Below are 24103 nucleotides of genomic sequence, written 5' to 3' on the forward strand. Positions count from 1 at the left end.
AAAAAAAAAAAAAAGTTGTAAAACTGGAATGTTTTAGTTTTGAGATACTTTGAGTTTTAGTTCAAAGCATTTGGAAATCATTTTCAGATTTATGAAAGAATGAGTAAACAAACAAACCCCATGCCCCATGCATAAACCCCAAACCTTAATCTCAATTAAAAAAATATTATTTTTCCTATTTTTATATTTGACTGAGTACTTCATTCTGTCTTGATGGAAAATGAATTCTTGTAAATCTGCCAGTGAGCCCCCCAACTTGACTAGTTGTCCAATTCTGGATACAAAAGTCTACTTAACAGTGTTTCTTTGGCAAAGGCAGCAGCTGTAATTTTTGTGTGAGTATAGAACTCCTAAGTTATTTTCAGATAGATGAATGGTATGCTTTCAAGTGACTATTCTTCCAAACAATCTCTGTTTGTACTTATTATGCATCAGTAGTTTTGCTTTCACATTGAAAATGTGCAAAGATACAACTCATGGTCATTAAGAATGATGCCTACACGAGTCCAGAAAGGAATTTGGAATTCAGAATCAGGCTAGTAAGAAGTCCTTGGTGGCTTAAAGGGGATGACAGAACTTTCCACGTCTGCTTTGCTGCTTTGAATCCTGGATAGAGCTCCTCATCACATAAGGCTGAATGGAAGAATTTGCAAATAAAATTTGTGGAGACTAATATTATAATATCAGTCAAAATAAGAATTGTGAACAATTAGATGCCTGAAGCAAGATATATACTAGCATCTTAGTTGCATAAAATCCTTGTTCTCCTCTCATGTGTCGGGCAGTTCTAAAAGCTGGGGCCAGTCCTTCTACAATGATACCTATCCAGCATGTCATGAGATTACACAAAAAAGGTTCTGGTTTTCCAGAGCAGTGCAGGTTGTTCATGAGTGGTGAAGGGTGAAATGCCATCTATCTATACAGCCTCAAAGTCAGCATTTGTGAGAGGCAAGTCACTTTGTGAGAAGTATATATGAGCACTGGCAAGGTGAGTAGGACCTGGACATTTCCAAAAATGCTTTTTCATCAAAGTGTTGCCAAGAATGCTTTCTTTCAATCTTTCAAGAATATTACTCGTTTTATGGATGCGCAATCCTGAATCTACTCCTCTTTATCCTGCTGGAGAATATGGTAGAGCCTGGTGAGGTTCTGGGGCTGAAAGGAAAGAGAAAAATTCAGATGGAGTGTGCGCTATTCAGTGCAAATGGCAGCAAAAATCCAGTCCTGCCAAATTCAAAATCGAATGATTTTCCCATTGTGATAGAAAGTAAAGCATGGCACATAGCTATGGACTGTAATACAAAACTCTGGACAAAACTGCTGTCATGTTCCCAAAATACACTACTATTTGCCAAGCACAGGACAGTCACTTAATCATTTGTAATGAAAGCTGTAGAAAATCCTTCTTGCTGCATAGTATGTGCTTTTCCCTATACTGAGTATGTAAACTGCAGCCAAATAGAATTAACCAACAACACCAAGTGTCATGTAAGTCTCTCTGGGACCTCTCTTAGTCCTCTCTCAAGGAGGGCAGTGAAATTTTTGGAAAATAATTCTTTCCTATATCAATATCGGGGGGGGAGGGGGAAGATTAAATTTATTGTTTCTTGTAATGCTTGTCAAAGCTATAAAGATGCCAAGTTTACCTATTAATTGTGTTTGACCTGTTGTTTGAAGCTGCTAGTATAAAATATTTTTTTATATTTTCATAAGTCCAGGCAACATCTGCCAGGAACTGCTAGTAACCAGATGCCCATTTTCTTCTCTTTTTCAGAGGTAGCTGAATTCTCACCAATTCTTTCAATCAGAAAAAAAGAAAAAGAAAAAAAAAAACGAAAAAAAAGAAAAAGAAGAAAAAAGAGTGTGTGAGAATAAATGAAACAAGATGTTCAAATAAAATGAATCCCACTTTGTACAAAGCTTCAGAACTTTAGAAAGATAGTTCCCTGTGGGATGCAATACAGTCTACAATCTACTGCAAGGCCTGAGCTCTGATGTTATCCACCTAACAAGAAGTGCAGTTTTGCCACCAGGATATTCACCTGAAGGGTACCTGCCTTTTTTTTTGTGCGAAGACATGCAATTTTCATGGAGACTCCTACAGTTCTCTGTGCTCCTTTCTCCACCAGGGGAAAAAGAAAAAAAGCACCAGCTTTATACTTTTGGTTTCACAATTCCCTATTTCTTGGTGTATATCAAATAAAGTGAGAATACCAAGTCATGCCTAAAAAGGAAATAAAATGAAAATGAAGGGTCAGGTGCTATTTAAATGTTGTGCATGTTTGATGTGTGCTCTCTATTTTGGGCAAAACACAATTTATCTCTGTGACAGAAAAACACCAGAATAGTGAAATTATTTCAAATAGAAGCACTCATGATAATTGTTAGAGGGCTACAATGGATAATGTGCAAGGTGAGTCAGGAAAAACTGGACTGGATATGTCAAACAAATGATAGTTTAGTGCCTTAGGAGATGTAGGCCAGAGCAGCCCATGCTTCATGGTGGAAAAAGCTGAAATGTGCTCTCTTCAGCCAGCTCAGCCCTGCTGCCCAGGATGCTGGGTCCAGGAGCCTAACTTTCCCCATGCCCAGAAGGAATAGGAAAACCAAGCTTTGAGCTTGCCTCACTCGTGTACCACATAAACTGCATGACTATCAACCATTTCTGCAAATAGTGACCACTGAAAGGATCCTCATTCTTTTGGTCTCCATGCACAGGATTGAAGAGAGGAACAGCGCTCAGTGCTAACTCTCGTGGGCCAGTCTCAGAGACCCTACATTCCAGTGTGTAATTATTGTCCCTTTTCTGATAAAGAACTTGAAAAAGCTGCGTAATGAATCTTATTTTCTTTCTCTTCCCACCTTTCTTGTTTGCTTCTCTTTTTGTGAATTCGTGGTAGATTTATTGCCTTGGGTGAGATTTTCAAAGCATTCACAGGTGACCTAATCTTGTTGCTGTAGAAGCCAACTGGGAGTTTTGCCAGTGTGTTTAATGAGAACAGTTAGACCAGCGCTGGGAGCTTTGAAGCCCCCGCTTTGTGTGTACGCATATGAAGGTGGGGAACAAGGTGCAGATAAAATAAGAACCAGTCTAAACTTGGATCCAGAAAGGGAAAATAATGCAAACAAAATCTTTTTTGTGGTTCAAAGGAATCTCTTCTGCCATTTCTTGCTACATTCCCAAAAACCATTGACCTGTTGTAATCAGCACAAGGACGCACCCCTCTGTGGGGCTATAGCTTGGTTTACTATTGATTTCATTTACATTTTGAGGCCAGCTGTTTTTCACCGGGTGCAGAACCCACCTTTTTTCTTCAAATGCACCAGTGAACCTTTTGCTAGTAATTAGTCAGTAATTTTAAAACCAGAAAGGACCATCATAATCATGCAGTTAGACCTCCAGCATAATGTAGTTTGTGGAGTTAGTCACTATTCACCCCCAACTTCTGTTTGAGTTACAATAGCATATCTAATATTTTGCCGTGTGTATGTGTTTTCAGTGCCATAAATAGGCAAATATACAGGTAATCTACCTGGGTAGGATCTGCCACAGGGAGCGAACAAATTATGTGGACTGAAACAGACAAGTCATACTGAAAGACAAATGAATTAAAAAAAAAAAAGGCGTTATTTATGAATTGCAGCAATATTTTCTTCTTGCCCTTGAATACACAAAATTTATTGATTTTGATTGGCATTGCCTTCTAACATTCCTAGATTTGGGGAAAGATTATACCCATTAACACAAAATGCTTTCATAAATTCAATTTCTTCATCTGTATCCAAGGGTAATACTAAGAATAGTATTTCTCCATAATAGATTACTACACTTGCCTGACTTAGGCATTGCCAAGAAGGATGATAAACACGCTTGAACTTGCTTAAAACACTCTTGCCAGTGTTAGCATTTCATGCAATAAAGCAATGACAGATTTTATAGATTACAATATTTTTCATAACCTTTCAAAGACAGTTGGTTTTAAGATATTATTGCTTTAAAACCCTCAAGCCCTAGACAATCTTTGCTTAAAAAATAGCAGAAAAAAATATAATGTTGGAATAAGAAACCTTCAAATTTAAACCCTGGTCCTACAGTCAGATGCTCTGCATCCTGCTCAGTGTGACCAAGTCTCACAATACCTCTGTTAACTTCCTAAAGCCTTTGCCTTAAGTGGCTGCATGAGAAGTACAGTTTTTAGGGTCAAGGAAATAAAAAACTGAGGCCCTTATTGTGGTATCATAGGGAATACTTCTATTTTTCAAATTTCATTAACAGTATGGAGAACCATAGTTAGGCATAGTTCATGCTCAGTTTCTCATATTTATAGAAAATTATTCATGTTGTAGAGACTATTAAAGAGAAGGAAGCAATGTGCCTCAGAAAATCCTCAGCACAAAATGTTAGGATGTAAGAAAGGAAGTATCACTCCCTGTTTGATTGGTGTGCGCATTCTTATACTCTTGCTCCAATACTCTTAGCCAGAGAAGTTGTCTGCAGTGATGCTGGTGGATACTGGTCTGTGTGGACCCTCGCCTGTCCCAAGTGATGTGTCTGTCCAACTGAACACGAGAGGCTCAGGGAATACTGACAAGGAATTGCCCTCTGGAAAGAAGGTCTGAGACTGATTGTAAAATGCAAAGAAAGTGCATTGCAGTGCAAATTTTTACAGGCTTAAATTCAGAGCAATTTCCGCATTCCTTGAGATGCAGTAAGGACGTATGAGAGGATGTCAGATGATGAAAAGGATGATGGGATTACACTGGAGGACTGTGTGTTGTGGAAGGAATTAACTCTGGGGAAATGTCTACCCTGCCTTTTTAGGGAAACAGTCTCTGAAGGCATCTGCCTCTAGAAACAAGAGTGGCTTTTCCTTGAACAATGCTGGTCAGATGACTCAGAAAAGTGGAGCCAATTATTAATCAGTCTGTACAATCAAACAGGAGTCCAGCACTCTTTATGACTTCTTTGGAACCCATTTATTTAGCAGTGCAAATGTAGCCAATCTTACAAGTCTGGGGAAGAATACTTAATTAGCAATTACAGTGCTCTTGCACTGTGTAGAGTTAGTTCGTGTTCTGCAAAATTAGAAAAAAAAATAAAGATTTCTAAAAATCTTCTTAGAAGGTTCTTAGAATTATCCTTGCAATAGTAGTTTTATTATCAAGACGACTGACTTGCAGATATCTTCTATTGCTTCATGCAAGAGCCTGAAAAGGCATCTCTTCAGAGTATGTTTTCTAGTCTGTTAAAAATCATGTTTTTGTTTCTGCTTTAAATGTAACATTTGGCTGTGTTTCTTTAAAAGTTTTTTATGTACTGTTACTGTAAGTGCTTTGAATGTGCCTCTGAAAACCACTAAACAACAAAGTTGTTGTTACCATTGCTGCTTGATCTTTCTGGGAGGCCAGTCCCACACAAACCTCCTTCTCTCTCCAGAATACTGCGTATTGTAGATACAACAACAACTTTCAGTTTAATCAGAGGAGAAAAATGCAGGAGCTTTCTCCTCCTTCAGATTGTGAATTCATTTTTTGTTTCATGAATACCAGTTTCAATAGCTGCACAGCCACTTACGTTAACAAAAAGACTCAGATATAACAAAAAGTGATGTGGTTGAAATGCCATCTCAAATTCACAGTTCTGGGACTGAACAGAGCATTATATTTAGAAACGCTCCCAGATTTTTCTTTCTTTTCATGCTTTTAAATTCTTCATGTGCTGTAGATGTAGTGACAGGTGTATAATTGAGAATTTTTTTTTAAAGAGTTATTATCCTATGGCCAAAAAACTTCCATTTTCTGTCTGTGTAAGTCGGTGAACTCTGACATTTCATACTGTGATAGCTCTAGCCATATTCATGTGACTGAACAGAAACTAAGGCAAACTGAAATGAGATATAAACATAATATTATTCATTTTATATCTGACTTGGATAAGGTAGAAAGAAGATTATTCTCACATTCCATTTAAGTTTTTGAGATTTTTGCAGCTTTTCTCCAATGCTGAAATGGGAGGAAGAACTGAAAAGTAGAGGAATTACATCAATTAATACAGTGGAGAAAAAATAATTTGGAACAGATAAACTGTATCTTTTTGTTTAGGCATGCTTAAAGTCTTTCATCCTAACTGTGGCCTTTTTAATGTGATTCTGGATTATTATAACTGATTACAAGTTTTTAGGGAAAATGTAAAATGAAGGGGTAAAAAGAAACTTGTGTGCATTTGAAATGCCTGAGAAGGTATAAATCACTCCCAATAAGCATGGAAATTCGTTGAATTGGGAAACTTGTTGGAAAAGCTCCTTTCTCTCTTGCAGCTTCATTTTGACTACATGACACGAAAAATGATAGAAAGCTCTTAACCAGCTCTACTAAACATTTCCTTTTTGCCATTTGCCACTTTGGCTCATTTTGTCTAAAATAAAGGTAATTCTTTTAAAAAACTGTTCCAAGCCTTCCAGCTGTGTGGCCCCTTTGCGTATCACTGCCTGCCGTGCTGCTGCACAGCCATTCCTCTGCTGCAGGCACGTGCAGCACTTCCTGACAGCCAGGGAAAGGAAACACAAGCGTGCAGTTAAGATCCTGATGAACGTAAGGCTCAAACAAGGCCAGTGGCTGAACATGGAGGGACAAGGCAAGGAGGGAATTGTAGGGAACACACCCTCTGTTTCTCTGTTGGCTGTTGAGACACTGCATCCTAGCTACAAATGGGGGAATGGAGAGTACAGAAGGAGAATGAAGTAGAATTGGAGATGGGTAGAAGTTGTCTGGGACAGTGAACAAAAAGGCAGGGGCTTGAAACAGTTTGCAGAAGACAGCAAAGAGTGAATACAGATCTCAAAATAGAAAAGGGTAGACAATTCCACTTGCATTTCATCTCCCACATTTCTGTTCAGTAACTGTTGCTGTCTGTCTTAACAAATGTTTAAAAGCTAACAATATTTTAGGATGAAAGATGGATAACAGAACTTTTGGTGCTTTTATTTCAGTTTTTTTAGCTCTAGTTCAACGAGTCAATTAAACATGTTTTCAATATGTTAAGGTTATCTGTACAAGCCAGAAGGGGTGGTTGCAAACCTCAGACCAGAACTGCCTGATGAACTTGACTGAGCAAAGCAAGGGAATGCGCCTTGCTCTGACACCAAACTGCATGGGCACTGAAGAGGGAAAATAAGGTTTGGTTTCCGTGTTTGTGGAGGCAGTGGGCACCTGTCTGTGACAGACAGAAGAAGGAAAGCAGAAAAGCAGGAAGGAAGGAAAGAAGGAAGACAGGAATGGAAGGAAAGGAGCAATGGAAGGAGAAGCTGTAAGGCGGGCCAACTATGCACACATCCGGAACTTCACAAGCCTGGATTGTATCCATCCTCAACACAGCCTCATTCATTGCTGTTGGAAGATTTATTTGCTCTTTTGGATTCAAATGGCTGTTAAATCTAATAAGGAAAAAGACTGGGATCATCTGGTTTAAAATACATTTATACCTTCCCAAAATGGTCTTTACTAGTAACACTCTTAGTAGTAGTTTCTTTCCTGAATGCGGGACAGTTTTCCATAATATGAAAAAATTTCTATACGTGTTGGTTTTCTTTTGCTCTACAGAGAGATTTCTAAACCTGATAGGTTTGTCAGCTGCTGTGCTTCCAAGTTTTTTGTTTGTTTAGTTTAGGGTTTTTTTCTAGTTTAGTTAAGTTTTTTAGTTATTTTCTGAAAGCTGAGTTGAAGATCCTCCCAGTATTAATCAAATTCCGGCAAAAAAGACTTGGTATAATCTGATTATTTCACATATTTTGACTTAGAGCCAGAATAAAGTAAAAAAACTGTGTATTTGCTATTGCAGAGGATACAAAAAAGCAACACCACCACCAACAAAGAACAACCAAACCAAACAAAAAAACAAAAAAGCCCAACACTTTGCTTACTGGGAAGTAGATTTAAATCTTGTATAGCAAATGGAATCATTGTGTAAATAGGTACCTCTTAGTACAGTCAGGTGATGGATAAGTATGACTGCTAATGAAGTTCCAAAGGAAAGAGTTTTCCTTTCTTCCAGTAAAATGTTTATTCCACAATCTGAGAAAAGAAGGAAATTTTAAGAGAAAAATATGTATATATTGAAAGTTTCAGAGTAAAAAGAACTTGCAGTCCAGGCTAGCAAAATAAAATGTTGATAAACTGGAATTTCCTACAGTAAACAGATTACTCTGGAAAAAGAAAAAAACAGGCAACAAATAAACCGATTGCCACCAAATCAGCTCTTGTCTCCTACTTTGATTTTCACAGCAAAGTGTGACGGATTTGACCATGTAAGTGCTGAAGTCCAGACTTCTACTGCTGTGCAATGTAGAATACAGCTCGTATAGTCTGAATTACTCTTTCTCAAATATGACAAACCAAGTTTAAATGTACTTGTGTAAAAGAAGTTTGATGAATTCTTGATACGCAGACTTTAAAAGTGCTCCATTTCTGTTGCAAGTATCTCTCCTTATCTAGTACCGTATTTGCCTTTTTTCTGATTGCACTCCACTGGCAGATTATAGCTGCTCTTGAATCAACTTCATACTAAGCTCTTACTCTTCCTAAGTCATTTCCAACTGATGCTTTTGTTATGAGTCACTACAGGGTCAAGTTCTGGAATGTCTTCTTAAGCCAAGTACAAGTAATTTCCATAGGGCATTTTTTTTTCCCTACTGAAAACATGGAGTAGTTAAATTGCTATGTTTGTAACAGCATGAGATGCTACAAAGTTATAGCTTGGACTGATCTGTGATGCTCTGAAAAGTGCTCTGTGGCTTTGCCATGCATAGAAATGGCCTAAAATTTGTGCCAATAAAAACTTTATTGCATATCACATCATTGGTATTATTAATTGCATATAATTTATTTTCATGTCTGAATCAGTTCTAAAAATACAAAGGATATTATGAAAAACATCCAATTTAAACTAACAATGAATGTAAGAAATTTCATAAGATTACCTTAAAGTTTGGCTCTCTAAATGTCACAACACTAAGAAAGTATTGAAAAATACATTCACAAAATCACTTTTTTGCCCTTTTATTGGCCCCTCAAACTATCATGCTAGCGACTGCATTATGACCTCATCAATAACTTTGATTCTTAAATACAGTGCAGAAAAGATACGGTGTATTACTTCTTCTACATCAAGGAACAATATTGTAGGAAAAAAATCTACTATGTTTTGTTTAGTACGATAGCATCAGGAGTCCACTCTGCCAAAGCAGAGGCAGAGTGACCGCAATATATGACTAGATTTCAAAATTGCTTATAGTAAAAAGTCTTATCTTAAAGTAAGTCAGTGAAAATGGCACTACCGACATTATGTCTATACGAACGTTTCAAACATAGATGTGTTTTATAAACAGAAACTGACATTTGCATATTGTAATTTTTTACATTCATCTTGGAAGTAAAAAAAATTACTTTAAACATGTTTCATATCTTCAATTTCAGGTATATGGATCCTGAAATATCTGCTTAACAGAGACCACTTTTACTCATCAACTATGTCACTACACTAAACATATAATTTAGATTTTTATGCAGTAAAATGCTTACAGTTCCAGATACGTGCCTATGCAAGTTACGTGCACATCTAAGTTTTACTGCTGGATGACATTTTTTCAGTGATAAATCTAGAGAGTTGGAATGTCTTTTGAATTTCTTACCGTGGAACAAAGCAATGTGTTTGTCAGGCTTTAAAAAAAGAAGAAGAAGAAGAAGAAGAAGAAGAAGAAGAAAGAAACAGAGAAGAAAAGATGATGAAAGGGAAAAGGAAAAAATAGGAAAACATACATTTCACAAAAAGCTATTGTTTAACATCAAAATAATTAGATGTTAAATAAGAATACATGCAAAGTCCTGCACTGCAGTTTGAACCTGCAGTGTTTCTCTCTAATGCTTTAATCAAAAGGATAGTTTCATCAAATATAATTTTTTTACTTAAGCATTATTTATTTTAGCAATAGCTGAGATTCTGATGTAGCTCTTAGCGACTTGCGAGAGATGATAAACTGTGAATAATGCCAAAATGGTGCATAATTCTCATTGATTTGAGAACATTTCATCCAGTCTTGGGAGGTCGGTGTCATTTAGAGATGATTTTAGAAAGTCCATTAACAACTGTCTCTGCTTCTTGTGCTAGAATTAGGACAGGTATACAAACATACTCACTAAGTAACACACTGATGTTGTGGAATGCAAGGCTATTAGAGAATTATGCACACAAGGGCTTATGGGTGCTGCTGGGCTTTTATTCTTGATAGTACTGTGGTTATAGTGCATATTGGAGACTGGCTCAGCATTAAGCAGATGATCTCAGCTACTGACATGGAAGAATTACTTACAAAAAATAGAAAGCATGCCCTTTATGAAATACTCTCTGCAACAAACTGTGATAGTAGTCCAAGACAATCCAGAGTTATGAATCTTGCTGACAGAAAAGTTAATCAACGAAACTGTTACCAGCAGCAGCAAAGGAATGCAGAAGAAAAATGTTGAAGCCTGGCTGATTCCCGACAGTCAGGTAGCTATTTATCAAGAACACCTTGCACAGTTTGTGGTAGGCAGTGAGTCTGCCAATATAACCCCAAGATGCTGGTCACTTCACACCTCAGTGTACCTTTGCCTCCTGCATTTGGATCCTGAATGCTGGTTAATGAAATTCCAAGAGGCTCACAAGCACCAGGACAAAGTCCTGGGAGAGTCCAGGAAATTATATGTGGTGCTGGAAGATACCAACACATACTTCTGCTACCCCTAATTATAGCTGTATGGATCTATCTTAGCCGTCTGTTTTTAAGCAGTTGTTTTACCTATTTATTTAGTGTATGAAGCCTTATTATTTTTTCTTGTCTTGTTATCTTTTCTATACAAGAAGTTCCTCCTGGTTCTTCGCTTAGTTGAGTTCATGTGAGTTTATCTCTTTCTTGTCTGATAGTTTTGTTTAGTTTTGTCCTCCTTCCCTCTTTCTTTTCTTAATGCAATTTGACAACAATTTTGAAATAGAAAACAATTCCAAACCAGCATCAATCAACCAAGGGTCTCTCTATGTGTATGTCACTTGTACACATACGCACAAATACATCTTAAGTATTCAATGTAGGCAATTGCATAGATGGTTATACTAATCTCACATGCAAAATACCCCAAAATAAAAAGAAATTCACTGTTCCTTTGAGCTCTGTCATAGAAACAGAAATAGGAGCAGGCAACACACAGGCAGACCACTTTTAGACTTCACTCCTGAGCTCAATGACACTAATTGAGAAAGGGTACCAAGGAAGTTGATGATGAAAAGAGCCTGTTCCCAGGCTCTTTTTACTTCAGAGGATGAGGCCATGGACATAGCTCTTGGTTTTACATCCAGGGAGCTTTTCCCATGAGGATTCCCCTTCTGTTTTGGGCTGTCAGTGCATGCTGTCACCTCACTGCATGGCTCTTCATATCCAAATCTGTCACAGAAATGGAACAATTATATCATATGTTTCTTTCAAGCACCATCTTAAGAATATTCTAGCCAGCATTACATACAGCATGTAAAATACAATACTAATGATTGGGAACTGCAATACAGTCTTTCAAAGGCACGCTGAGCTGTATCTGGCTTTACATGGTAAACTTCAAATTGTCTGCAGACTTCTTGTTCACATCTGTCTTCTGCATGTGGAATAAGAAGCCAGTTATCAATCTGAACACATTAGGTAAGCTCCAGGTCATGTGAGATGGACTAAATCTCCTACTGTGGCTCTGCTCTATCCATGCTGTGTTGCACACACTTTGGATTTTCATCGTCTCTGACAGATCTAGGGGCTTCGGGGTTGCTACTATTTCCAGTTCCGCTGGAGCCTCATATAGTCACGCAACAAAATGCTGAGCATTTTTGTCAGGGAAGGGTGAGTCTGAAAATATCGACAGAGATGAGAAAGGATAAAATGTGGTTCATTTATAGACTTCTATTTAAATGAAAGGCTCTAAGGATCCCACTTTTCACTTTATGTTGGTTCCTTTCTAGGAGATGGGAAATGAAAAATAAGGCCTCAATGCCCAGCATCAGGCTCCACTTTTAGCTGCTGAGAGTTTTGCCTGAGCAACAACAGCCGGTCACAGTGCACAGTAACAGCAGATGGACAGTTAGAATCGGCCATTTTATCACATGCCCAGACATTAACCAGAATTATACATGCAGAATACTAAAGCATTGCTTTTATGCATGGTAACAGCTGATACCACTCAGCCCTTCCCCTCTCCTTTTTGGAAATTTCCCTCGAGTGTATGGTACCTAATGCAGTGGCCAAATATGGTTTAGCTGTGTCTAACTCTGGTGTTGGTTGGTGACAATAATATTCAAGATATAAATATCCTAATTCTGGCTTAACCTTGGGCCACCAGACAGAATGATAAATATGCGGAGGACCAAATATGTTCTTGGAGGACTATAACTTGTGGCTGCCACAGTAGACATTCCCGTTCAAAGGGCACATGAAGATTCCCACAGGGCTAACACCCTTCCCCCCTGAAATCTTGCTGGCAAGGAGTTATTGAGCTTTAGGCCTGCTGATCATTTTTAGGCCAGTTGCATGTCTGTCTTTTTCTTCCTACCAGTAAATGCCTTTCTAATTGCATAGTACTTGGAAGTGTCAGTACAGATAACTGGTTAAGATTCACTTGTGATTTATAGCAGAACAAAGGAGTTTTGCACAGCATTAATGAATTGAAAACTGTTAATCAATCTCAATAATAGTTACCTGGAAAATTACTCTGGTATCACTGATTACTTGCTGAAGAAAGTAGAAATGATAATTTTCTTCTTAGCTGACAAGCTAGTTAAAACTATCAGGGAAATTGCTCAACACCTTAAATACATATGATTTCATCTGAAGTGAACATTAGAAGCAACCAAGCATCCATGAGGGAGCCCAGAATGTCAGAACAGGGTTTTAGAAAACAAATCCCTTCTTTCAGATTGCCTGCAAGTAACTACTACTCCTACTACAAAGCAAGGATGACTAGTAACCTGTGAGAGCTGGAGAGCAGGAACTAACTACTTCAGCACTAGGAAAAAAGCAGCTGAAGTGCGCTGCATTGTATGAATATGCCTAACATATGCAAACCAAGCATTACAAATCAAACTAACTATAAATGGTACTTAAGAAATGACACGCACACTCACAGAATCGGCACAAGTACTTCCCTAATACTGGAAGCCCTTCAAGGACTTGCACAAAACATGCACGCTGAATGATTGATGAGAAAAACTCATCTGTCAGTGGATTTATTTGCAAACATCACGCTTCGTTGTCTCTGTCTTACAAATCTGCACATTACCTCATCCCACTAATATAACTATAAGGTTGCATAGTATTGACCAAGGTTAAATATCACTCATTTTATTTCAATCCATAAACTGAAGCCAATCAATGTGCCTTGATACCACTACTCAAAATTCTCAATAGGATTGAATAATAGAGAAGAGGTAAATCAAAGCTAACTACTTTAGCTCCAGCCAGTCTGTCTCCACTCAAAGCATCCATTCATCTGGGAAGCACATCAAAATTTATAGCGCAGACATTTACTGTGAAAAACTTTAACACTATGAGGAATCCTGCACTCGTGCCTTGAAAGCCAATAATATGACACAAGGCCTATATTTGCACTGTCCTACAAGAGTGCTCAGTGGCTGACAGCAACAGCACACAAAAGCATTTGTTAGCTTGTGAATCGTATTTCCTTTGTGTACACTGACACTTGATTTGTTTTCCCTGAAGCCGTAGACAACAAAATATTAAATATTCTAACAACTCCCAGCCTTTTCTCTCCTACTTCCAACTGAGAGTTCAGAATCACAGAAGACTGATTCCTGACCTAAATAAAGCTTGGGCAACACAGCCATGTGTTCCCAGTGTCACAAGTAAGCAGTACAGAACATGGAAATTCTTGCATGGTGAATATGGAGTAAATCTATTTTCTTAGAGTGCAAAACAGACCTTTCAAATTCACTCAAAGAACAAAGATCACAGAATAACAGGATCATGGGAACAGAATTGTTGCAAACATTTATTTTGCTAGCAACTTCATGCCTTGATGTTACTAGTGATGATACAAGAGAGGTAAGCACCTAAATTACCCCCTTCCTACACAACAACAACTATCTTGTTTGGGCTGAACTTCATATCTTATTTAAAAGAACCTTGAATGTGTCTGAGATAGCAGACATAAACTTTTGTTTTCTCTTTTGACTGTTTTATTTCATTGCATATTCCACATGGCTAAAGGAACACATAGGATCTGTACGTTCCACTGGGTTTTCCTTTTGTGCTTGGACATAAAGAAATCAGATGAATTAGTCCAACAACATTTTTTCCAGATCAGAGCCCACTTAGATGTAGAAGGTAACTGCACAGCTATTGGAGTGCACATCTTTTGTACTTCTTACCGTATGTTTGACAAAGCTTGGGTATTAGTAAAAGAGATTAGTCTTTTCTTTGTGAACATAGCATTTGTATCAAGCCAGAAGTCTAACCAATGAGAGAGATGCTCAATTAACAGGACTTTCCAAAATCCTCAATGGGCATACAAACATGAAAATAAACTTGCATTATTTTTTCCATACATTCATCAGCTCTTATCATGTTATAATATGGATTGTATTATTTCACCACAAAGAACTACAGTAGCTTTTAAAGATTTCTGCTTTCCTAGCCAAAACAGGACAGTGTAGTTGGTTTTCCAAACCACTTAGCAGAACTGCTAACTGTAGCTATGTTCATTTAACATTCTGCTTGCTTTGTCTCCTTATTTAAAGAATTTACATCAGTGAAATTCTTCTATGTTTTCTTTTTTTGCCTGTTTGTTTAATAATATTTAACTCTCTCCTCTTCTACACTTCCCATCCATGAAAGTTCACTGGTTGAACACTGAACCCCCCACCCACACATACAATGATGGATAGAAATTTTGCTGAAGCATCGCAGCATCCTTTCAAAAGCAACTTCTCTTCCTGGCCTACATTTATCCTGGATAACTCATCTTTTCACCACTCTTGTTTCTTTGTCTTTTCTTGTATTTGTTGCCAGTGGCTGTGCATTCATCCTCAGGAAGGCTTTTAATCTGATACTACTAATGCATACTGAGTTAAATATAAATATATATATATATTGAAAAGTGGAAACAAAAAAGCTGTGTGGCAAGCTATGTGAAGCCAAGCATAAGCCAGTAGCTCTAGCCCTGCCAAGTTTAAGTTCTGATAAAATTCCATTTTGTTGCTAAAGCGAGAGAGTGGAGGAGCGCTGGCTGTTATAAAACCACTAGAGCTGACGAAAGAGAGAATTTCCTTTTCACCAAATATCACAAAACTGAAAGAGAAAGATGTTCCACCTTGTTCCAAAATTTCTTCAGAAATTTCAGAGCTTTCTCGAAAGAGAAATTTCCCATGACATTTTGTTTTGAATTCATGACAAGTATTTCATTTCAGATATCTCTAATGAAATTTTTACCAAGAACAGAAACAGCCATAGCTTCTATGTGTCATTGAGCTGAACCGAGCAAATCTGAAACACCATGCACTGCTATCTGCATGGCAGCAAATAGGATAGGCACCACCAGGGGTGACAACCTCTTAAAACTTAGTTCATAGACCTAAGGCTGCATGCCTTAAAGGTGGGTGACCAAGCATACAATTGAGCCAACCAGCAGTCTTCTGAAAGAAATCTGTCTAGCAGGCAACTTTGCAGCACTCCTTGTAGGAAAAGTTCCCAGCTGTTCCCAGAATCCCACATCTTTCTCTTAAAGCTGTGAAGTTGTTAATATTCTCCAGGACATATACACCTATCTCAGGGCAGTCCGTTAGAGCACTTTGTTTTACATACTTCTGTGCAAGGTATCTAACTGAGGAAGATGTAGCTACTAGCTGACTACTGTGCACTCTGCTATGCCGTACCATGCTCTGAGCTGATGAGCACTGCTGAAAGATGTGGAGTCTTGATAAGCCATTTCCAGTTATCAATGTGCCATCAATGAATGATGACAGTGTGTAATGAGTTTCTGTGTCTGTGGGATTTTTCTGTTAGTCCTCAACTTTATATCAGCAGTGTTGCCACCTGTACTGCAAATTTTCTAGCTGTCTCTCAAATGATCTCATAAAACATGCATGTGAAACACCAAAAATACATTGCTGTCAGATACAAAGCTTTTCATGTGACAAATATTTTAAGGTGAAGGTTTCACCTCATGCTTGTTGAAATCCTTCCTACTCTGAAATATATTTAAAGCCATGTGTGCACACCTACCGTTTACCATGGTTGACCTCTGAAAGGCGGTAAGATTTGCTCAGATATATGCTTCCTCAAAGGGTGCAACACTTACAGTACTTCTGCTTTCTGAAAATATTAACTGGAGTTATTTTCACCACTGCTACTCTAGAGACAGTACTTTCCCTCAAGAAATGTGTCGGCCTTTACTCTCTGTGAAGGAAGTTAGCTGGCTGTATGTATTCGTAACATATTACATCATAGGTCAAACACCTGCAACTCAGATATAACCCCTTAATGAATTTCATTTCATAAGGAAAATGTGAGCTTCATCTATTCTAACTTCCACATGATGTCTGACGGCATTACCTGAAGAGAAACTCTTCTCACGTGTCTTAGATCAACATTTGAGAACAGCTACATGGGAATCCGTAAGATCAGAAGAATAATTTGATGTCATTTTGGGACCTGTCAAGCACAAAGGATTACCAAAATAGTTACATCTCTCTTACAGCACAGTATGGTTACCATATGTGAAATAGGATGTGTATTATTTTCCAAGGCATGTTTAGTGCAGCACAAGCAACAGTAACCTTTCCCACCAATACATTGTTGTAACTCACAAACTGATTTCTTAACTGTGTTTGTAACCCTCGCATGTTCTCACTCCATGAATAATCAAACTCTTGCCATTAGGAAACATACATTAATTAAAAGTGAATCTATGGCTCATTTGCTGAAAGTCTTTGTTGGTGGTGGTGTTTTTTATGCTCTCATTTAATAATAGGATTTCAAATATGGTACAGGTCAATAAGTTAAATACTTGTGGCAAGGTCTATTGCCAAGGCATGATCATGGTGAAAGATCTTAGAGCTACAGGATGAAGAAGCAAAGGTCAGCTGGAAAAGGTCACAGTCAGCTGGTGCTCACTAGACTCCTAGGAAGCAGACCGCAAGTGCAGAAAATGAGAGAAAGGAGAAAGCAGCTCCTGGTGAAATTCAAAGTCTAGGGTTTGATCTTACACTGTAATAACAGAGTTTCTATACATCTTTGTGTTTCGTATTTTTCCTAAAACAAAAATGCCATTAAAGTGTATTCTTATCTTACTGTGGCTTTCCAAGAACTCAGTGTAAAGGAATGAGGATTGCTGTTCTCTTCTGTATAGGTAAGAATATATCTGGAATGTTACAGATTTTGGATTGTTACTCAGGAATATTACTACTCTTACCAAATGAGATGGAAGAAATTGCAAATATATTTACATTTTTACTGAGTATATAGGGAAGGTAGCACAGAGCAATCATCTCTTCAAGGCTTTGTCATTGAGGAGAGTCTTCAACAGATTGAGAACGTCCTTTGTACCAAACTAGTTCTGAAAAAAGCAGAAAGCTTATTTCCACCAAGACAAAATCTGCTAGTGGATTGGGTCCATTTGATTGCTGTGTAGGATAGTTTCTGGGGGTGATCTCCCTACAGGAAAATGGATTAACACATTTCCTAAGGACAGCAGAGGAAGCTTCCTTCTTCTTCTCATGCTTTGTGCCTTAGCCAATGGTAAGAGAAGCGAAGATCAGAGATCCTAATTCCCTGAAAGAATATGACTAATTAGTTGCACCTTCTCCTTAGCTAGCATGTAGTACTGGCCCATAGGAAATCATGTTGTACCATCACTGCAAGCAATAGCCTGATAAATCCTTAGGAAAATGGTTCTGTTACATCCAGCAGTCTGACAGCCTGCTTCAGCTGGTTTTGTACCCGCCTCAAGAAGAGGCACAACGTGCTTGTCTCTCAGCCACGTCATGCCACAAAGTAGATTACAAAGGGAGCACTAGCACTGATAATTACCACAGACTGGCATCCACCAGAAGTATAGCAAAACTCTTGCCAGAGGGATATTGTAAGAACTGGAGTGGGGAAAGAAAGGAGTTGTGCCCACCAAAGCCCAGGTTTGGTCTTCACATGGGATTAAAACAAGGCTGAAGGGCATGAACTGGGAATTGTTCCCAACAGTGTGGGAACAGATGCAGTTGCAAATCAATCAATCAATCAATCTGTAAATATCCCTGTAAAATGTTCATAATATTGCAGGCATTTTGATTTTATTGCAGTTCTGCATGGAATAGTTACATCAGGATTAACGTGCAACCTCCCTATAAAAGACAGAAAGTCTTACATATCTGGTCTATGTTCTCTCCACAACTAAGCACCCTTCTACTCACTCCCTTTGGAACCTTACCATCTTTCTGGCTTAAAATTTGCTGTGACTAAATAAACACTAAAGATTCAGTGTCTGTATTCTCAGCAAATGCTTCTGCAGACACAGAAAACAGAGCCTACCTATGCAGCAAGCTTGCATATGTCAGTGAAAGAAAAAGTAAGAATCAAGATTTTATCTTATTGGAAGAATGGGAAAGACCATGACTTGCTTGATGCTCTGCTGCCAGCCCTCAGTGTGTTTATTTCTATGGCACAAAGAACATAGGTGTCTGCCTGCATACAGTGCCCCTGGACATAAGGGTAGAACAGAAAGATTTGTGTGATGTATGTGCAATCTGAAATGAAAGAGCAATTACTCAGGTGAGAAATCTGATCTCTGCATCTGCCTTTAGAAACAACATGGGTTTCTTATTTAAGGACAGGATTGTCTAGAGAACTAGTTACTTGTTCTAACAGCAAAGACTGTGAGAAATATATCCAATCCTGTAGAACGCTTTCAAAGAACAAGGCCAGCAGTGAAAAAGGATCAAACAAGAATTCAAACGGATCAAACAAGGAAATGGATGAAACAAGAAGTGGAGTTAAGTAAGAGTTATGATCCTGAGGGCAGGTGCTGGGATGCAGTGTGAATGCCCAAGGAAGCAGTGGGAAAAATGGAAAGCAGGATGGGGCTGTAGGTTTGGGTGTGAAGTATTTGCAGAAAAATTGCCTTACCCTGAACCTCAGCTACTCAGGGAATAAGAAAGTAGCACACATGCAGCATCTCTCAGCCATTAACCATCATATTCATGATTATAATACTTGATCAACACACTATTTGATTGCAGCTTTATTGGGAAACCCACTGGCTTTGCAGACAGTTGAGATAAGCAGCAGCATTCGTATGGAGCCATGTGGCTGACTGCTGGCAAAGTGTGCTCTGAGGCCTGTGGGCTGCTGCTGGCTTTTGATAGGAAACCCACACAAGGAGAAATGTTACAGCTTAGATATCATCACAGCTGGCACACAAGGATTTGCCCTCCATGTTGAGCAGAAGAACAGCACAGACCACAACCACAGCAGAACGTCCAAACATCACAGGGAGGAGGGTACTGCTTTGGTGCTATGCAGAATGTAAAATAGCAAAATGAAGTTTAGCAGAAGCGATTCAATCTAGAACTGTCTTCACAATGGGAGATGTTCCCCCATTTCCAGTTGAGAGATCTCCATAGAGATTTTCATCACAGAAGTCTGAGTATCTGATGATGGAACTTCGTGTAATTCGGCACATGAGCTGTAGAGCAGGAAGGGATCACACAAAATCATTCAGTGGAGACTGACTCCAAAGTTTTTCCCAGCTCAAGTTGTCTGCTAAACTATGTTGTGTGTAATAAGCATTATCAGTTCCATGGCAGTGAGGAAAATTCCAGATAAAGTAAGGCATCGAACTAAACAAAATTATGAATCAGAGCATGGAAAAAAGCTGTTAGTGCTGGGCACAAGCACTCACTGTGCAATATCAAATGGTTATGACACCCTCCTTTGAAAGTACTACTGGGCATGCTGTCAGCTTGGAAAGTTCCCCCCCGCAGCAGGCTTCTGCTTAACCACATGGACCTGTCACTCTGCCAGTGTTTCTCACAAATGACTGCTGACAGGGGAGAAAAAGGAATATACCTTTACCCTTCAGGTTGTTCTCTCTTTATTTATTTATTTAAAGGGTGAGCGGAAAAGAGGGAGAAGGAAAGATTACCCTATAATTTAGCAAAGATGAGGGCATATTTTTATTTTCTGAATTGTGTTCTGAGTTGGGTTCTGGAATGAACATCATGCAATATAGAATAGGTTGGAGAACTTGCATCATACAAAGAGAGGAAATTTATTATGCTTGCAATTGAATGCTGGCACAATCCTACCCATGCTACATCTCAGTCTCTTACAGTGGACTGCATAAAAGGAAAGCACAGAAAAAAAAATATAAATCAGTCTTCTTGCACTAACAGGAGATGACTGAGGGAGAGAGAAATTTTTAGGAATGTTAATAATTTATGAGTGACATGAAGTGAAGAAGAACACTTTGTATTCCATCCATTTCTGCCTGAACGATTCTCACGTTGTCATCCTGTTCCTGTTAAAATGAATACTAAGCATTCCTAATGGCCAATAAACCCCACTACATTGTTCAGCACATTTCCAAAATCCATTTTTCATCTTTTACAGAAGAAATCAAATCCCAGTGATTTTCACCAAGACAACACCTTAAATCCTGTAAAATAAGTATATATATATATATATATATATATATACACATGGAATATAGAAGAATATATGTTGCTGATGAACTCTGTTAATAATTCAGTAAGAAACGATAAAGCAATGACTGGCTGACATGATGCATCATCCGTGCACTGCAATTCTTCAGACAAGGAATGGTGAGAACCTGACAAAACTGAGTTACTATGTTTACTACTTCTTCAACATAAATAAAAATTAGTTAAATATCTGAAAGCAAGTAGAAAGAGCTATATCAGCTTAGAAATATGAAGAGGAAATTGTATTTTGTTGCTGGCCTTAATTTATAATCAAAGATCTATTAATAATGCCATAGCATGAAAAATAAAGAACATGAAATATCCAAATATACTTTGTATTGGTCAGCTTTTGGAATTTTTTTTAAGAAAAGATTAATTATACCTGCCTTATGCTTGCCACAATATGATTGAAATGAGAGATGATGAGTAGAGCATTTGAAAGCAATGTGAGTAGAAAACTTTCAGTTAGGTCTCTCCGTGGTCAGCATGTTTGGACTTTGAAACTAAAGACGCTGTTCTTTTCAGGCAATAAGCAACTTATTAGCAGTAGTGGAAGATCTGTAGAACTTGAAAGTATTGTGAAGAAGTAACATGTAAGTGTTAAAAAAAAATACTACACCTCAAGCTATTTATAGTTACAGCACACACATACTCAACTATAGCAACAAAAAAACTGTAGAAATACTAATGTCTGCAATGGGCTAAAGGCTGGGTTTGAAAGAAAACATCATAAGGGTCTTAGACCAAGACCTCAGAGTTATTTCAGTGCCTCACTACCATTGCCTCTGATCATGGAAGAGGAAGTAAATGGGGATTTTCCATGTATTAACAAAATAAGTCATGCTGCTGGATGGATTTAGTTATCTCCATGCAGATTACAGAGGGTCTCTTTTGGTATTGGCTATGGTAGAGAAGATGTGCAGATGACAATATCAGCTGTGCTGAGGATGGAAACTTAAATAATCTATTGGGCATAGGCCTTGTGCCATAGTTACAGGCAGATTTTGCTGCAACTTCCAGCTTAGATGATTAGGTTAAGACACCCAGATCTGTAAGTGAGTAATTTATGTGAGTTTCTGCTTCTGGTATTTCTGTCAAGATGTATAACTACACTGATCTGCTTAGCCATGTAGGTCCTGTAGGCTCAGTACCCAAATTGTCACTCAAGGAAAATGTATCTGATGTTTTTGTTCCTTAATAATATATGGACAAGTATGAGCAGCAAGCTAATTTTGAACATTATCTCAGAAGTGACTAAACCAGGGACTCAAGCCATTCATTGTTATTCATTCAACTGGGAAAGCTAGTATGATACAAAGTGTACTAGATGGTGTCTAGTTGTACTTTCTCCAGCAGTAGTGAGACACTCACCAGTGACTTCAGTGGGTGGGGACTGGACCTTGAACCTCTATCCTACAGCTCCAGCTTCCGTGGTTGCACTTAGGTGCTCTGCCTACAAATGAACAAACTAAGCTCTCATCGACCACTTATACTTCCTAATCATCCCTTCAATTAATTGCAAAGAGACAATCCATGTGTCACACCTTGCAGACAACAGGACTTCTCTTGCCTTTTCAAACAGTTTCATACACTGGAAACATCCAAACTACAGAGGCACTTATTTGTTGTTGAACAACAACCATCCTGTAAGAAGTTACTTTTGATAGCTGGGCTAAACTTACTGCAGATGGGAAGCCCAGTGCCTTATACTGTTGAGGGAACTTTTCTCTTTCTCTGTCAATTTGCTGTTGTGTCAATGATACTGGTAACAGCTCAGTCGCACATGCCATTTTAAATGCCAAGGCAGATTGACTCCATACAGATAAGGTTAAAATCAATCTTTAAAATGAAGTGCAGAAAGTTCTGCTTTGAAGCTTCTTTACTGAAAAAAACACTTCCAAATAGTGTAGATAGATGGGGGGAGGGGAGGGGAAGGGGGAAGAGGAAAGGAGACATTAAACATCAGACCATATTCATGCCTTCTTGCTTTTAGGGTCCATAGGACAAAAATGATTACCAGTACAGAGTCTATTACAGAAGATGAGAAACTTCCTCATGGGTTCATTTTCTGACAAAAACACTTCATTTGGAATTCATTCCATTTCTGCAGATTTCTACTCTAACAACTGAGTTTCTTATTAACCATCCCATTTTTTATTTAGGGAAAAAAAATGTAATGAAGTATTTTGATAACACTGAAACTAACTTAAATGAAAACAAAACAAAACAAAACAAAAACAACCTCTTGAAAAGTTGTGCTACTGGCCTCTGGCCATCATATTTATATTGGCAATGCTTCCAAACTCAGCTGGAGAGTCAGCACATAAAAAGACATCTCCTACTTGACTAGTTAGTATATCTTGTCATATGTGTCCCTAGTGGAGAGAACCCAATAAACTTACAATTGCTCAGTTGCAGAAAGGAGCGAGCATTAGACAACATTGCTTTGAAATTCTAATTCTATACTGATTTGATGGTTATTGCCAATAAAGCAAAGACATTTTTCACATACAACTTTAAAATATGAACAATCTTTCTAATAAGTAGTATCTAGCATCTGTGTAAACCTACAACAGACCCATTCTTCCATTTGACAAGCTTGATGGATTCACACTTTCTAGGTGTCCTGAAAGCTTAACATGTTTTATGGCAGCCTTCTGCTACAAGCTGAAAATGGAAACTACTGATGATGGGATCAAAGCCAACAAAAAAAAAATCTTAACACAGAAATACATACTTTTTATATGGTTGCAAATCCAAGGCAGAAATACTGGCAGCAGTAAATTGAGATGTAGAATATCTGCAGTGGGGGCTAATATTCAGTCTCATTTCATTGCTGCTGAAAAGCAGTGAAGAACTATATTCTTTGAAAGACCAATAAGGTGCTGTAAGCAGCTTTTATTAGAGAAAAATCTGCATCTAGTAAAAATCTGTTCCACTGTGCACAAAGGTTTAGCAAACAACCTTTTACCTTTTACTACAGAAATGTAGTTTACATTTTCTGGACCCTGAAACCTGTCTGGCATGATAAGCTATGCGATGAGATGTGCCCAGCCCATCACCCTGCCAAACCTGCTGCCTTCATGCTACCTTACCAATGCCCTGCAAGTGGATCACAAAGACTACAAATTATAATCCATTACTGTGTTCATAAAAGCAAAACAAATCAAGTAGATTGGTCATTTTATATTTCTAGCTGAAAATAGTTATTTTCCCCTCCCTCCCTCCCTCTCTCCCTCTCTCCATCCCTCCCTCTCTCTTTCCCTCCCTCCCTCCTTCCCTCCTTCCTTCCCTCTTTCCTTCCCTCCCTCCCTCCCTCACCTCCTCTTT

At 38.3% G+C, this 24103-nt stretch overlaps 1 protein-coding gene and 1 long non-coding RNA gene across 2 annotated transcripts in view; both read right to left on the reverse strand.

Annotated features, from left to right (window-relative positions):
- Positions 1-24103, reverse strand: part of THBS4 (thrombospondin 4) — a 1064342-nt gene that overhangs the window by 437203 nt on the left and 603036 nt on the right. The window lies entirely within an intron of this gene.
- On the reverse strand, positions 7496-23681 carry LOC116217527. The gene is made up of 3 exons (XR_004162178.1): positions 23511-23681; positions 16635-16733; positions 7496-11471 (listed from the first exon to the last, which is right to left on the reverse strand). It is a non-coding gene; the product is annotated as an uncharacterized LOC116217527 (long non-coding RNA).

The sequence above is a fragment of the Meleagris gallopavo genome, chromosome Z, assembly GCF_000146605.3.
Source record: "Meleagris gallopavo isolate NT-WF06-2002-E0010 breed Aviagen turkey brand Nicholas breeding stock chromosome Z, Turkey_5.1, whole genome shotgun sequence".
NCBI lineage: Eukaryota > Metazoa > Chordata > Aves > Galliformes > Phasianidae > Meleagris > Meleagris gallopavo.